Genomic DNA, 549 nt, shown 5'->3' on the forward strand with positions numbered 1-549 from the left:
TCCCCTGCCTCCTCCCCTGTCTCCTCCCCTGCTTCCTCCCCTGCCTTCTCCCCCACCTCCTCTCCTGTGTCCTCCCCCACCTCCTCCCCTGCTTCCTCCTCCCTCCCCACCTCCTCCCCTGCCTGCTCCCCTGCATCCTCCCCTGCTTCCTCCCCTGTCTCCTCCCCTGCTTCCTCCCCTGCCTCCTCCCCTGCCTCCTCCCCTGTCTCCTCCCCTGCCTCCTCCCTTGCTTCCTCCACCGCCTCCCCCACCTCCTCCCCTACCTGTTAGGTGCGGCTGATGTATATAACTATAACCAGATGGACAAGATTCGTTTAATGCAACACACTCGTTTGGTTTACTGCATGTTTCTGTTAAACACTAAACTCCTGATCAGTAATCAGTTCATTAGCCATAAGAGCTTTAGATAAGACATCTTATATTTAACAATCCTAGCTTCAGATAAAAGGTGCTGTGTATTCACTAGGATCTAATGTTATGCTAATAAGGTCACTTAAACTAATGTTATTTGTTGTTATTTGGGTTTTTATAGTTTTTGGTTTAGCTGGA

The sequence above is a fragment of the Tachysurus fulvidraco genome, chromosome 17 (genome assembly GCF_022655615.1).
Source record: "Tachysurus fulvidraco isolate hzauxx_2018 chromosome 17, HZAU_PFXX_2.0, whole genome shotgun sequence".
In the NCBI taxonomy this organism is placed as follows: Eukaryota; Metazoa; Chordata; class Actinopteri; order Siluriformes; family Bagridae; genus Tachysurus; species Tachysurus fulvidraco.